The sequence below is a fragment of the Hipposideros armiger genome, unplaced genomic scaffold (assembly GCF_001890085.2).
Source record: "Hipposideros armiger isolate ML-2016 unplaced genomic scaffold, ASM189008v1 scaffold_990, whole genome shotgun sequence".
In the NCBI taxonomy this organism is placed as follows: Eukaryota; Metazoa; Chordata; class Mammalia; order Chiroptera; family Hipposideridae; genus Hipposideros; species Hipposideros armiger.
In genome coordinates, this window is record NW_017732340.1 from 1 (window position 1) to 1,101 (window position 1,101).

Genomic DNA, 1,101 nt, shown 5'->3' on the forward strand with positions numbered 1-1,101 from the left:
ATATATATATATATATATAAAACTCATAAAACTCAACATCAAAGGAAATCCAATTAAAAAATAGGCACAAGACCTGAATAGATATTTCTCCAAAGACAACACAGATGGCCAACAGACACATGAAAAGATACTGAACATCAGTAATCATCAAAGAAATACAAATCAAAACCACAATGAGCTATCACCTCATATCTTTCAGAATGACTATTATCAAAAAGACAACAAATAACAAGTGGTGAGGATGTGAAGAAAAGAGAGCCCTCATGAACTGGTGGTGGGATTGTAAACTGATGCAGCCACTATGGAAAAGTGTGACGATACCTCAAAAAATTAAAAAAAGAGCTGCCATATGACCCAGCAATACCACTTCTGGGTACTTATCTGAAGAAAACAAAAACACTAATTTGAAAAGATGTGCACCCTATGTTTATTTATAATAGCTAAGATATGAAAGCAACCTAAGTGTCCATCAATAGATGAATAAAGAAGAGGTGGTACATACATACAACGGAATATTATTCAGCCATAAAAAAAGAATGAAATCTTACCATTTCTAACAACATAGATGGACCTAGAGAGTATCATGTTAAGTGAAATAAGTCAGAGAAAGACAAATACTGTATCATTTCACTTATACGTGGAATCTAAAAACAAACAAAACAGAAACAAACACAGAAAGAACATACATGGAAGCCGGAGGGGAGGGGAGGGGATGGGCAGAAAAGGGGATTAAGAAGTACAAACTTCCATGTATAAAATAAGTCACAAGATGTAATGTACAGCATAGGGAATAAATTCAATAATATCATAAGTATGTACAGTAACAGATGATTAGGAGACTTATTATGGTGATCACCTGTTAAGGTATATATATAAATGTCGAATCACTATGTTGTACACCTGAAACATAACATTGTATGTCAACTATAATTAGTAATACATTTTTTAAAATTATGCCAGCACGTAATTGCCAAAATTATTCAAAATTGCAATCCAGATGGTCCTTCAGTAGGTGAATGGATAATAAACTGTGCTCCATCCAGACAGGGGAATGTTATTCAGTGATAAAATGAACTGAGCTATCGAGCCATGAAGAGACAG